The 14,113-nt window shown below is 44.8% G+C and overlaps 1 long non-coding RNA gene across 1 annotated transcript in view; it reads right to left on the bottom strand.

The window, feature by feature from the left end:
* Positions 1–3,688: 3,688 nt before the first annotated feature.
* LOC125339071 overlaps positions 3,689–14,113 on the bottom strand; it is a 21,345-nt gene continuing 10,920 nt past the window's right edge. Inside the window, exons 2-3 of the long non-coding RNA XR_007208396.1 lie at positions 13,501–13,505; positions 3,689–3,774 (exon numbers count right to left, since the gene is read on the bottom strand). This is a non-coding gene — a long non-coding RNA (uncharacterized LOC125339071). The remainder of the gene's footprint in view (positions 3,775–13,500; positions 13,506–14,113) is intronic.

Here is a 14,113-nt window from a genome sequence, read left to right as displayed (position 1 = left end):
CTGTACATCTCTTAAGTGATACCTCATTAAAACACAGATTATATATTCACAAATTACACCTGATGAAACTGGTTAATTAAGCTTTTTTATCCCTTGACTTTAAAACTCAGTGCCCCGAGATTTACCTGAGCAACTGCACATTTGAGACACATTTAGTCCTAGAAAGAGAATTGTTTTCACTCTTTACTGGTGACTGAAAATATTTATTATCCTACAACAAATATTTTTGAATATTCTAACTATTCCTACTTGAAATAGGCATCAATTTGTCCATGGTCAGGCTAGTTTTTCTCTTTAGTTAAACATTGACCATTTCCTTCACTTCTTCATCTCGGGTCCTGTGGACTATACTTGAACTTCTTTTGCTCAAGGATGTTGTACCACCACTTGAGCCATTATCGTAATTCTGGTTTCTTTTATTCATGATTAATTGGAGATAAGAGTCTCACGGACCTTCCAGCCCACCTGTCTTTACACCGCCATCCTCAGATCTCAGCTTCCTGGGCAGCTCAGATTGCAAACCTAAGCCACTGTTTCCAGGGCATTGGCCACATCCATTGTTTTTGTTGGGTTACGTTTGAACTAAAGGCTAAAATTTGCTAGGCAAACATTCCACCACTGAAGAAATGTCCCCAAATCTGAGTTTCCCTCATCTCTTGTTTTCTAGGCATTGTAACTCAGAATCTCATGTCTGTCAATTTATATTGCTCTCCACACTTGAGCTATGTGTATGGATTCTTGTGTTTTATCCAACTGGAGCAGTGGTCAGGTGATGTGCTCCATCTCCTTCCTGTCTGTCTTGTCTCCTTCATAGTGTGTGTGTTGGACTCTAATTCCTGGGCCTTGGCACAGGCTATTCTGAATTCTCAGTGTTTGTAGGTTTCATTCACTGTGGCTTTCTCTGTGTTTCTTCCAGCTTGAGTAGTGTGAAAAGACCATCCCTCATTTTCTGAATGTTAGGGTTCCACTGGATTGTGGATTTTCTCATGTCTCCTCAAGTGTGAGCTCTGTGTATATGATTTGCCACATGAATGGCATTTGTAGGGTCTGTTCCCAGTGTGACCTCTCTGGTTAATTCAGAGGCTTGAGCTGTTTTTGAAGAGATTTGTAGCACTGTTCACATGTGTAGTGTTTCTCTCCCGTGGGTGTCCTCCCAGGTTGGAGATATAGCAGAAAGTCTTACCACAGTGTTTACACTCATGACCTTTCTCTCAGTGTAGTTTCTCTGGTGTATCCTAAGGGTGGAACTGGATGTGAAGGACTTGTGGCACTGTTCACATGTTAGTGGTTCTCTCCAATGTGTGTCTTCCCATGTTCTTTCAGGCTGTAGACAGACGGGAAGGTCTTACCACACACTTTGCACTCATAAGGTCTCTCCCCAGTGTGGGTTCTCTGGTGTTGCCTAGATGTTGACATAAGTTTAAAGGCTTTGTCACAGTGGGGACACTGGTAAGGTCTCTCTCCAGTGTGGATTCTCTAGTGGATGATCATATCCCCAAGCTGCATGAAGGAGTTGTCACAAGCATTGTATCTGTGGGGTTTTTCTCCTGTGTAGAGCAGTTGGTGGATTTTAAGATGTGAACATTGTCGAAAGTCTTTGCCACATACAAGACATTCTGCAAGGTTCTTTGTGTCCCTTAACCCCCTGAAAAAGGAGAAGGGGTGCTGTGGCTCAGGAGCTAGAGAACTAGCCTTGAGCATAGAGGCTCAAGGACTGGACACTGGCCCTGAGATCACTTCCCAGGCCTGGCCAATGGAAAAACCAACAACAGACATTTCCAGTTTAGGAAAATATTGCAATTCCAATTTCTGCCTCCTGTCTAACTTCCCTTTGGAAGTGTGTTCTGGGGATGCTGTTCAGTACCTTTCCACTTACCTATAGTTTTTTCTGATGGGTGCTTTCTCCTTTTTCTCCAGGGCTTTTTTCCTTGCTCCAGACAGGTGATGAAGTCTAGTTTAGAGACATTAAGACCTGGGCATTGAAAAAGTAGGAAGGTGTTTGCACTGGAGTACACAAGAGAATATGGCCCTTCGTATGCCCCTGGAGTATAGCTACAGAAGGGGCATTTGTTATTTGTTTTGTTTTGTTTTGCCAGTCCTGGGCCTTGGACTCAGGGCCTGAATTCTGTCCCTGGCTTCTTTTTGCTCAAGGCTAGCACTCTGCCACTTAAGCCTCAGCGCCACTTCTGGCCATTTTCTGTATATGTGGTGCTGCAGAATCAAACACAGTGCTTCATGTATATGAGGAAATTACTCTTGCCACTAGGCCATATTCCCAGCCACACAGAAGGGGCATTTGTGGCAAGCAGGTCCCACGTGCAATTTCCTCCTGCAGTTTTCAGTATCCTGCTTCCAGTGAGTCAAATGTGCAGGGTGACCTGGAGCTGCTGAGCTGTGGGACACAGTGTCCTGTGTCACTGAATAGTTGGCATTCCCACTCAGCTAAGATAGGCATGCAAGCTGGGTGCCAGTGGCTCATGCCTGTAAGCTTCCCTTCTCAGTGGATTGAGAATATCCACAAGAAAGCAAATCTACTGAGAGTGCAAGGCGCACACATATATAAGGACAAACACACACAGAGAACACACACACACAGACATATGCCAAAATAAATTGTAGCATTCATTTACCTTCCAAAGTGGAATGTAGGTCATTGGTTATGGCTCAGTATTACAGTGATTGCATCCCATACATGAAACCCTGGTGTTAATTCCTCAACACCACATACATAGAAAAAGCTAGAACAGGCACTGTGGCTTAACTGGTAAAGTGATAGTCCAGAGCAAGAAAAAGCCAGGAACAGTGCTCATGTCCGGAGTCCAAGCCTGAGGACTATAAAAAAAGAAAGAAAGAATCAAACAAACAAAAAACACAGAGTAAAATATACAGGATCAGAAGTTATACAAGTGTTATTTTCTTTTATTTCTTCCTTTTTATTGGTTTTGTGGTTGATTTCTAGGACTGTGTTCTCTCCCTGAGCTGTTTCAGTGAAAGTTAGCACTCTACCTCTTTGAGTCAAAACTGCACTTCCACCTTTTATGGGGTTATTTGGAGATAATAGGTAGACCAACTTTTCTGTCTAGGCAGGCTTTAAACCAAGTCTTTAGATCTCAGCCTCTTCATTAGCTAGGAGTACAGGTGTCAGCCACCAGTTTCGGTTGACGTGTGTGTTTGTGTGTGTGTGTGTGTGTACATGTGTGTGTTGTGTGTGTGTGTGTGTGTGTGTGTGTGTTTTAAAGCAACCCGTTCTCAGGATTTTTCAAAATGGGGTTATCTGAGATGCACTTGCACTAAGCAGGCTTCACTCTTTTGTTTTGTTTTTAATCTTTTACTTTTGGAATATCCTGGGTCTTCACCTCAGGGCCTGGTTACTGTCTCAGTTTTTTGTGATCAGTTTTTTTGCTCAAGCTAGCACTGTCCCATTTGAGCTATAACTCCACAGATGGCTTCTGGTGGTTAATTACAGAGGAGAGTCTAATAGACTTTCATTCCTGGACTGGCTTTGAAGCACGATCCTCAGATCTCAGCCTGCTGAATAGCTGGGATTACAGGCAGGAGCCACCAGTACTCAGCAAAGATGGGCCTGATATGAAATATTCTGCAAGGGAATTCTGAGAATGAACTTGAAGTAGGATGGAAGCTCCTCACCCACAGACAGCAGGTTTCTGTAGTTGTCCAGCATGACCTCCCTGTACAGAGCCCGCTGAGTCAGGGTCAGGCACTGCCGCTCATCCTGTGTAAACTCCACAGCCACGTCCTCAAATGTCAACTGTCCTCAGGAAGGAAAAGACAAATGATAACAATATGAGCATTTGTACTTGGACAAGTTTCTGTTCATAGTACAGGAAACTGACAAAAGTAAGGTTATGATTCTGCTATAGATGAGCAAAACTTGTGAATTTAAATACACACTTTCATAGTTCGTGGTTTCCCAGGCGTATAACTGAGCACGTGAAAATATGGAATCACATTCTCCAAACCATGTACACAGTATAATAAGAATAGAATAAGAAAGGAGAACAAGATGAAATTGTATATATGATATAAAATTATGTTATCAAGATAAGACTTTGTTTTTTTATTACTATATTTTATGTCACATAGCATTAGGAGTCTATTGTCCTGACATGGAATCTCTTAATCTAATGTGTGTGTATGTGTATATATAAATATATATGTATGGGTATGTGTGTGTATGCATATATATACCTCACATTTTACAATGTACTGCAATAACTATTGTCCAACTTTTGATTTGATTCCTTTTAAGAGAGTTAATTTGGATTTGCATGGTATGTTTTCAAAGGTTTCTATGATCTAGGAACTGGTGCTTCACAACTGTAATCCTACCTAGTCAGAAGAGTGAGGTATGAGGGAGGTCGGTCAAAGCTAGTCTAGGAAGTGAAGCCCATTAACTATGTTTTTGTAGTTTAAAAAAGTTTTTATTCATTTTGATCAACAAAGAAAGGACAGGCTGAATGCCAACTTGTCACCTCCTCATAAATTTGAACAAATTTAGTAGCAAAGAGAAAATTAACCATGGATATCTATGATGATGGTATTTGACCCAGACTCATCATCCCAGTGAACAAAGAAATTATCAGCCAAAATTGTCATTGCCCTACAGTGGACATCAAAGAAATAGAATGATCTCTGTCACCTGAATCCACTCATTAATAATGAACTTAAAGCCAGCTTCCAGCCACCCCTGATTTCTATATTTCACAAATTCCTGTATGTCTCAGCTTTTTATACTTAGCTTCTGAGAAATCAGACATCTTCTAAATCCTCTTCATTTTCTGAGCTGTTTTAAGCAACAGGTGCCCTTTGGTTTCAAAGCTCTCCCAGCCCTTTTTAAAATGAGAGCCAAATCTGGGGGCTTGAACTCGTGGCCTGGGTACTGTCATTGAGTTGTTTTGTTGAAGTTAATGCTCCACCACTTGAGCCACATGTTTACTGTTTCCCGTTTGGTGATGAATTGGATATAACACTCTACCTTGCTGGACACCAGTGGCTCATGCCTGTAATCCATGCTACTCATGAGACTGAGACCTGAGGATTGAAATTCCAAAAGACCCGGGCAGAAAGAGTCCCCATGAGACTCTAATCCTAAATTCAAAACCATTGGAGCTGTCCTCCAAAATGGTTCAGTACTAATTTTGAGCAAAAAGAGCTTAGACAACTCACCCAGGCTTTGAGTTCAAGGTCACAACCAATAACAACAGTAACAAAAAATATCACAGATTTTCCTGCCTGGTCTGGCTTGAACCATGATCCTCAGATTCTGAGGAGCAAGGATTATAGGTGTGAGCCATGGCGCCCGATTCTCTAAGGGCATTAATGGAAATCCTCACCTGGGATGAAACTATCACCACCCATTTCCTTCTCCATGGGTGGTGAAGAACCAAGATGCACTGCAACAGCATCCTGCAATGCCAGTCCCATGTTCAGAGCTCACAGCCTGCTGACACACTTTGTAGTCATGTGAGGGTGTGATTCCTGGTGAGACTTTGTCCACAGAGGAGTGGGGGAGGTTGACAGAATGGCAAAATGCTCTCCTCGGCAGGGAGAAGAATCTCTAACAGTGGGCTTGATGTGGGAAGAAGAAAAGCAGAAGAGAAAGTCCATGGAAGATGCTCATCAGGCAAGGAACGGAGGTGGAAATGCCAGTTTTCCAGTCCTCTTTTTTCCTTTCTTGTCTAAGTGCAGGACTCCCATCTGTATCTGATGCATTCACTTTGCACAGAGCTCCACCCTCTGAGCCACTTCTACAACCTCCATGCAGGTTGAACCATGTGACATTCCAGGAGGAAGTGGGGTTCTGACCTTGACCTGGGCCAGAGTTCCTGGGAAGCAAACATCACTTCCTCCTCTTCTTCCTCCCTCCTTGCGTGTCCTCCTTCCCTCAGATAAGCTTAATCAACCACTCCTTGCTCTGTAGGGTCTGCCTTTAAGTCATTGGCTGCCCTTCCACACCCATAGGTGAAGGGGTCTGGGGGCTGCTGGGGGTGCAGAGTCAGGAGGTGTGGAAGTTTGAAACCCTGGATAATCCTGCCATTCGGCCTTGTGCATGGCCTTAGCAGGGTTGGTTGGGCTTGCACATCGACTCTCCTGGGCACACACACCAGGAGGAAGTGCGGCCAAGTGTGCTCCTTTCTGCACCATAAGTGGACTTGCCTTTCAGTGGGAGAAATGGAAGAATTTTAACTGGCTGTGCACGGGGCACTACCAATGGCCATACTTACATGATCTTGGGTAAAGAATATAAAGAACAAGAGTCTTTATAATTTTATAAAAAATGTAAGTGTATTGTTACTGTGAAGGTGTTATTCTGAGGCCTGACCATTTCAGAAGTCAGTGAATAAGAGCATTTCTTATTAGACAATGCCACTTTTTCTTTGTATCCAATAAGCTTTTTGAATCATTTGGTGTTTCTGTCTGCCAATATCCGGGCTCCAACTGCAGGCCCTGTGCACTTGCTCACCTTCTTTGCTCATCACCCACAACTCTACTTCTTCCTTTATTCCTAGTTAATGGCAGATAAGTGTTTCAGAGGATTCTGTAAACCTAAGGTTTCAGGGAACCACAGTCCTCTGATCTCAGACTTCTGAGGAGCTAGGAGGAAAGGAATGACCCACCAGTGTCCAGTGATCCTGTTAAACTAGTAATATTAGTTTAGACAGCAGACAATGTCAGTTCTGAGTGCTTGTGGTGATTATTTTTGGGGCGGTGGGAATTTTAAATGGTGAAGGATGACATGTGAAACCCTCAAGTAAGAAGTCCCTGAGGTGATAGCAAGGTTCATGTGTTTGCTTGTTTGTCTCTACAGTGTCCCAGAAGGAAAGCATCATCTTATGTCATTAACATGTATATTATCTATCTATTAAAAAGCAGCACATTTTTTTTTTTAAAGAAAATGAGCCAACGCCAGTCTTCCTCACTAACACTTCACTGCACACAATGCATTACTCCCTATATTGGGCAGATTTAAGTTCCTAAAGTTTCCCTGAGATACTGGTTGCCACACTCCTTGCCAAGATGACAGTGGCTTCACCTCCTTTGTGCATTGGTGCATCATGATCTGCAGTGAGATCTCCTTTGCCAGGCTAAGGAGCCTGGGTCTCCTCCCTGGGAGGTCTGACCTCCAACCCCTAGGAGAACACCCAGAGTCTGAGAGAAGCCAAGAGCAGAGGCTGGGCCTGGTTCCAGGCCCTGTCCCTCAGCATGCTGGCCCCACCCACATCACACTGACCCCACCCCTCAGCACCCTAAGTTTCCCCCATCAAGCTGGTCCTTCCCGTCACCACCCTGGCTCACTCCCTGTCATCCTGGTTCCTCCTCTATTTTCCTGGCCTTTCCAATATCACCCTTGCTCTGCCATCAGAATCCTGCCTCTATCTTTCATTACCCTAGTTCCTAGATACCTGGTCCTTCCCATAAATTGGCTCTTGCCTCCCTCCAACACCTGGACCTCACCCCTCAGAGCCCAGTACAGCCCATCAGGGACCTGGCCCAATCCATAGAAACACTGCCCCAGCCCCTCCAGGCCAAGTGATTGCCTGTCCCCTCTACAGCCTGAACTTGCAGCTCAGCACCCTGACTCTGACCCTCAACTTGAGCCCCACTTTAGCATCCTTGCTTCCGGCCAGTGGCCACTGGGAGGCCTGGGGTCTGCCAAGGCTTCATCCCTTTTGCCAGTGTACCCCAGGCAAAGCTCTGTCCAATTACTCTCTTTCCTAGGGCTGCCTCCTTGTCAAGTCAGATTCTTCCCAGCCCACTGTGTAAGCAGCCCAAGCCCAGGTCTTTTCCCTAGTCTAGCCTCTTTAAGGCCACACCTACCTTTTTGAGCATCCAACCACTGGTCCTTTAAACCTCCTTTCCTTCTGGCCCTGCCCAGTCTCTGTTCTCCACTGGGCTTTGGCCCAAGCTCTCTCCTTTGTCACTGCCCTTCTGACCTGCCCCCTTCCTTCCTTGGTGCTAGTGGCTCTCCCTGCAGACCTTGAAGAGGATGACTTAAATGATTTGTCACATGTGTGGCATTTGTAAAGATGTCCCCAGGGTGGCTTCTCTGGTGTCTTCTAGGGCTGGACATGTATTTGAAGAATTTGTGGCACTGCTCACATTTGAAGACATTCTTACTAGGGTAGGTTTTCCCCTGTTGTTTGAGGCTGAAGAGATGCCTGACGGTGTCTGCATGAGTGAGGATTCTCCCTGGAGTGATTGCTTTTCTCAGTGGATTTTCTCGTACACAGTGAGACTGGAGCGATTCCTGAAGGTTCCATAACATGCACTCCGTGAGGACCATCTCTGCAGAATCCCCAAATGAAACATTAAGAAAAGAGAAGCCTTATGGCTCACACCTGTCATCCTAGCTACTCAGGAGTCTGAGTGCTGAGAATCATGGTTCAATGTCGGCCTGGGCAGGAAAGTCTGTGAGAAACTTAGCCTCCGGTAACATACCTCAAATCTAGAAATGGAGCTGTGTGGTTCAAGTACTAGAGCTCTAGCCTTGAGTACAAGAGGCTCAGGGACAGCACCCAGGCCCCTACTTTAAGTTGATGGTCTGGCAAAATAAAAACCAATCACCACCAATATTTTCAGTGTTTTCTTGGAATGAGGTTTTGTTCATTTTTTTTTTTTTTGGCCAGTTTTAGGGCTTGGACTCAGGGCCTGAGCACTGTCCCTGGCTTCCTTTTGCTCAAGGCTAGCACTCTGCCACTTGAGCCACAGTGCCACTTCTGGCCGCTTTCTGTGTATGTGGTGCTGGGGAACTGAACCCAGGCCTCATGTATACGAGGCAAGCACTCTTGCCACTAGGCCATATCCCCAGCCCAGGTTTTGTTCATTTTAACTTACATTTCCCTGACATTTCCATTCCTCTCCCTTTCTAATCTCTCATCTTGTTAAAGACAGGTAATTAGGACTGGTTTACAGACATTAAGGACCGGGCATTGCCAAAATTGAGTGACATGTCTGCTGAGAGCAGGAGAGAAGATGGCCACCAAGTATGTTCCAACCAATCCACGTCACTCTGTCCCATCCTCCCTATGCTGACACCCCATCCTCTCCACGCTTCCCCACCCGGTCCGCCCCATGACACTCCCCACAGCATCAATCATGAAGGCTGGCCTTCTAAACTCTTCTTCTCCCAGCTTGCAATAGTCCACAGACTATTGGTGTTGGCCCCATAGGCCTTTGGTAAATAGATTCCAATGAGAAATTCATCCAACCAGAGGCTTTCCCTGAGACTTTCCTCGCATGCAATGCTTCACAGATCTAATAGCTTCTGACCCAATGCCTCTGAGAAATGCACTGTAGCATATGGAATGAAGGGAACTGGAATAGCTCCTTCAGTCTTTCCCAAAATGCAACTCTACAATGGCTAAGTGGGGTCTCAGTGGTCATCAGCAGCCTGTTTTTCCCTGTAAGAGGTCTTGGAGGGCTTGGAGTGGCAAGAGTGCTCACCTACTATACATGAAGCTCTGCGTTCAATTCCCAAGCTACACATTTATAGAAAGTAGGCACAGGTGGCGCTGAGGCTCAAGTGGTAGCATGCTAGTCTTGAGCAAAATGAAGCCAGGGACAGTGCTTAGGCCCTGAGTCCAAGGCCCAGAACAGGCAAAAAAAAAAAAAAAAAAAAAAAAAAGAGCTCTTGGATTCAAATGCTAGGAGCATTGTGGGCCACAAAGATTTAACAGTATTTGGTTTGTGCTTGTGCTGGAGCTGGAACTCAAGGAGTAGACGGTGCTCCTTCTGTCCCTACCTCAACACTCCCTTCAAGGTACATGGTCATATGATCACATTGGTACATGGAGTATTAGTACTCCCATGACTACATATGCACATGAAATATTAGTTGGCCTATAAACACGTAGGCATATCAGTGGTTCCATGGAGTATTAGTGGTCCTTGAACCCCTATGTACATGGAATAGAGGCCCTGACTTTGCCCACCATTCAGCAAGAGGCATCGACTTCATCCAACCATCATGGTGCAAAGGAACCTTTGAGGATGAGATTCTGGATCTTCTCCAGTGAGGTGGGTGCTTCCTCGTCAGCAGAGCTGCTGCACTGAGCCCATGTTGGCCACTGGCCTCAAATCCTCCTGAATTCAGCAAGATGTCTGTGTTCAGTCGGCCTGTGACTTGCGTGTGACCAGAGGCCCTGCTGCTGCCCGACTCCCTCCTCCCTGGAGCTGGGTCAGCATGGAGGCTTTCCTGGTGCAGATGGAGACTTCAGATCCAGAGCAGCACTGCTGGGCCTCACCTGACCCCAGAGCCTAGGCCTACAGGCCAGGGGCACCTGCACTGTGTCTCTGCAGTGGTGTTGGGTTTGTTTGTCCATGGAGACGCTCATTCTGATGGGGAGAATTTCTGCCTACCTCAATCACACTTCTTCCAGCAAAGAACCAGGATAATGGAGGCCTTATTATGGGGGGCACTCATTTTCGAGGGGGCGGTCTCATACCAGGGGTAAGGCCCTGGCTGACTCTTGGTTCCCTAACATTCTCGACAACGAGATAAATGACAGTTGAGTGCTAGGTTAACCATTCATTTATTGACATTCAGACTTCAAACGGTAAAATCCACTCCCTAGTAAAGGGAACTAAGTATTAAAATGAATCACTATAAATTAAACATCTGTACACCTGGTATATACAGATTAAAACACAATTATACATTCACGAAAATCCTTGCAATTAAGTGTGATTAAAAAACCTTCTTACCCATGCACTTAGAACTCAGTGACCCCAGATTTACATTAGGAACTGCAGGTTTGTAATATACTTACACTCTTTCAAAGAGAAATTTTTCACTGTTTACTGATGCTTGAAATTATGTATTAATCATCCCCAAACAAATATTTTTGGACATTGTAAAATTTCCTATTTGAAATATGTATCCATTCTTCCATGGTCAGGCTAGTTTGTCTCCTTAAACATTGACCATTTCCTTCCCTTCTTCATCTCGGAGCCTGGGCAATATCCTTGAACTTCTTTTGCTTCAAGATGGAGTTCTACCACTTGAGCCATTGCTGTATTTCTGGTCACTTTTATTCATGATTAATTGGAGATAAGCGTCTCATGGACCTTCCTGCCCTGCCTGTCTTCACACCGTGCTCTTCAGGTCTCAGCTTCCGGAGCAGCTGGGAGTCCAAGTGTGAGCTACCAGGGCCTGGCCAAGTCCATTCTTTGTGTAGGGTTACTTTTGAACATAAGGCTCAAACTTGCTGGGCAAACATTCCACCACTGTAGACATGCCCCCTCCAAATCTGAGCCTCCCCTTCTTTTCTTCATTTCCTGGAGTGCAAAACCAGAATCTCATGTTTGCTAACCCATACTGCCATCCATTCTTGAGCTATGTGTACGGATTCTTGTGTTTTAGCGAACTGGAGCAGTGGTTTACTGATATCATCCATCCCCTTCCTTTCTGTCTTCTCTCCTTCCTACTTTCTGTGCTCATTGTAATGCCCAGGCTTAGTTGGATACTTTTCTGAATTCTCTCTTTTCTGTTTTCTCTGTTTTCTTCCAGTGTGGCTTCCTCTGTGTTTCTTTTGGCTTGAGTAGTGTGGAAAGGCCATTCCTTATTCCTTGAACTTATAGGGTTTCGTTGGCACGTGGATTTTCTCATGAGTCCTCAGGTGTGAACTCTGTATAAATGATTTGCTACATGAATGGCATTTGTAGGGTCTTTCCCCAGTGTGGCTTCTCTGGTGAGCTCTGAGGCTGGATTCATATTTGAAGGATTTGTGGCACTGCTCAAAGGTGTAGTACTTCTCTTCAGTGTGTTTCCTCCCATGATGTTTAAAGTTGGAGTTATTCCGGAACGTCTTACCACAGTGTTGCATTCATAAGTTTTCTCCCCAGTGTGGATTCTCTGGTGATCTCTGAGGTTTGAGCTGGATTTGAAAGATTTGTGGCACTGTTCACATGTGTAGGGCTTCTCTCCTGTGTGTGTCCTGCCATGTCCTTTCAATTTGGATATAGAACAGAAGGTCTTACCACAGTGTTTGCACTCATAAAGTTTCTCTCCAATGTGAATTTGCTGGTGTCTGATCAGATTCCCACGCCGCATGTACAATTTGTCACATGCATTGCATTTGTGATATTTTTCTTGTGTGTGGATCCGTTGGTGCCTTTTTAAATGTGAACATATTTGAAAAGCTTTGCCACATACAAGACATGGGAATGGCCTCTCCCCAGTGTGTGTTCTCTCATGTTCCTTCAGCCTGCAGACATGTCTAAATGACTTGTCACAATCTTTGCACTGGTAGGGTCTCTCTCCTGTGTGAATTTGGAAATGTTTTCTACAATTGGACAGCTGGTTAAAGCACTGGCCACACTGCTGACACTTGAAAGGTTTCTCCCCTGTGTGAATTCGTTGATGCTTCTGCAACACCGAGGAGTAGCGAAAAGTTTTCCGGCATTCTTTACATTCATAGGGTTGCTTTTCACAGTGGATTGTCTGGTGCAGAGCTAGGGCAGAGAATTTCCTGAAGGTTCTCCCACATGCATTCCGTGGGGACTTTGTGTCTGCAGACTGCTCATCTGCGAAAGCAAGAAAAAGACACTGATAACTCATGCCTGTCATCCTAGCTTTCAGGAGGCTGAGCTTTGAGGATTGTGGTTGAAAATCGGCCTCAGGACAAAAGTCTGTGAGCTTCTTTGTGCCCAATAACCCAACTAAAAACCAGAAAGGGAGCTCAGGCTCTAAAGTTAGCACACTGGACTTGAACAAAAGAGGGTGAAGGACATCACTCAGGCGCTGAATTCAATTCCCAGGCCTGGCCAAAGAAAAAAACTCACTACTAACATTTCCAGTTTAGTAGAAAGTTGCAATCCCATTCTCTGTGTCCTGTCTTCCTTATCCATTCCATGTGAATTTTGCAGTTGTTGTTTAGTTCATTTCCACTTACCTATAGTTTTTCCTGATGGTTCCTTTTTTCTCCATGTCCAGCGCTCTTTTCCTTGCTCCAGACAGGTGATGAGGTCTGGTTTAGAGACATTAATCCCTGGGTATTGAAAAAGTAAGAAGGCATGTGTGCTGGAGAACACGAGAGGAAATGGCTACCTACTATGTGCCTGGTGTGTAGTTCCAGATGGGGCATTTGTTGTGCCCAGGAACCATTTGCCTGTGGACCCCTGTTTTCAGCATCTACCTGCCAGAGAGTCAAATGTGCAGGGTGACCTCGAGCTGCAAAGCTGTGGGGCGCAGTGTCCCATGTCACTGAATGGCTGGCATTTCCACTCATCTCTGGTGGGCACGCAATTGGGTGCCAGTGGCTCATGACTCTAAGCTTCCCTTCTCAGTGAATTGAGAACTGAAGGATCAGAGGTGAAAGTCATTGGGGGAGAAAAGTGTATAAATTGACTTCTGTAATTAAGTAAAAAAAACCTCTAAAATGAATTTCTGATAAAGCACAAACATATGTACACAAGTATATATATCCATATACATGTATATATGTATATACATATACATGTACACACATGTATATATACACACACTCCAAAATAAAATGACACATTCATTTCCCTCAAAAGTGGAAGGAGGGACTGGAGATTTGGCCTAGTGGTAAAGTGATTGCCTCGCATACATGAAGCACTGGGTTGGTTTCCTCAGCACCACTTATATAGGAAAAGCCGGAAGTGGCGCTGTGGCTCAAGAGAAAGAGTGCTAAACTTGAGCCAAATGAAGCCAGGGCATGTGCTTGAGCTCTGAGTGCAAGCCCCAGGACTGGCACAAAAAAACTAACCCTCCCCCCAAAACAATACAAAACCAACAAAAACCCAAAGTGCCATGCACGGGATTTGAAGTTATGAAAATGTGCTTTTCTTTTCTTTCTTGTTTTTGATTGGTTGTGTGGTTGATTGCAGTGCCTGGGTGCTGTCCAGAAATTCCTTCAGTCATGGCTGCCACTCTACCACTTTGTGACACAACTCCACTTCCAGGTTTTATGGAGTTATTGGCAAATAATAGATGCAGAAACATTTCTACATTGCAGACTTTAAGGCACAGTCTTAAGATCCCAGCCTCCTCATTAGCCAAGATTACAAGTATGAGCCATCCGTGTCTGGTTAAAATGTGTGTGTGTGTGTGTGTGTGTGTGTGTGT

Source organism: Perognathus longimembris, chromosome 20 (assembly GCF_023159225.1).
Source record: "Perognathus longimembris pacificus isolate PPM17 chromosome 20, ASM2315922v1, whole genome shotgun sequence".
Classification (NCBI taxonomy): domain Eukaryota; kingdom Metazoa; phylum Chordata; class Mammalia; order Rodentia; family Heteromyidae; genus Perognathus; species Perognathus longimembris.
The sequence above is the reverse complement of the archived record's forward strand: the minus strand, read 5'-3'. Positions and strand labels throughout refer to the sequence as shown.